The 1,018-nt window shown below is 41.3% G+C and overlaps 1 pseudogene; it reads left to right on the top strand.

The window, feature by feature from the left end:
• Window positions 1-559: 559 nt before the first annotated feature.
• LOC131180458 (U6 spliceosomal RNA) lies at window positions 560-617 on the top strand (annotated as a pseudogene).
• Window positions 618-1,018: the final 401 nt, after the last annotated feature.

Raw genomic sequence — 1,018 nt, 5'->3', positions numbered from 1 at the left:
TTCTCCCTCAAAGTCGTAGTACAATTCGCAGATGTCTATCATGCTCTTACGCATTCCTCGAATAGACCAATATATCATCGATAAATACCACAACAAGCGGTCGAGGTATGGTGCGAAGATAGTGTTCATCGGATCCATAAAAGCGTAGGAGCATGGGTTAACCCGAATGGCATGACTAGGAATTCATAATGGCCATAGCGGGTTACAAGCGATTTAGAAATACTCGCTCTTTTACTTTTAGTGATAATAACTCGATCTCGAGTCAATTTTAGAGAACACAGCTGCACCCCTCAACTGATCAAACAAGTCATCAATACGGGGTAATGGATATCTGTTCTTTATTGTCACCTTATTCAACTGCCGATAGTCAATGCATAGCCAGAGAGTGCCATCCTTCTTCTTTACAAATAATACTGGCACTCCCCAAGGTGACACACTAGGGCGAATGAAGCCCTTATCAAGCAACTCTTGCAACTGCACTGGCTAGAAAAATGATTAGAAAAGGGTGTGAGGCGTACTTGGCACAAGTGATAGACGCCCAAGTGGGGAGTCCAGCACTGAAGCATGGCCCCTGCGCAAGGATGACACGCACAAATCGAGAAATGGTCCAAATTTTTGTAACTGTTCATTTGGTCAGTTTGGTGCAGGGCAGCCTGCTATCAACTCACTTTGGTCAATTGTTTCACCAACTTTTGGTCAGTTTTTGGTCATGGTTCCTTAATGAAAGTTGTGCTCTTTTATGTCTATTTTCATCTCCAATTGGTGGCATATCCATTAGGCTTGTAAAATTTGAGTTTTGGTCCTTCAAAGTAGGTTTGGTCATCTTGCCCGTGACATGGCCATTGACCTACGAATTTAGCTAAATTTTCCACCATTCCCACACAACTTATTTGGTCATAATTGACCATTAATTCATGTCACAATAGGTTAAACATGCCATTTATGCATTTCTTCAAATTTTAGTTCACTAACCCTAACATTCAAACCCTAATCTCACTAATTCATTGTGTTTAACTAC

Source organism: Hevea brasiliensis, chromosome 5 (assembly GCF_030052815.1).
Source record: "Hevea brasiliensis isolate MT/VB/25A 57/8 chromosome 5, ASM3005281v1, whole genome shotgun sequence".
NCBI classification, from domain to species: Eukaryota; Viridiplantae; Streptophyta; class Magnoliopsida; order Malpighiales; family Euphorbiaceae; genus Hevea; species Hevea brasiliensis.
The sequence above is the reverse complement of the archived record's forward strand: the minus strand, read 5'-3'. Positions and strand labels throughout refer to the sequence as shown.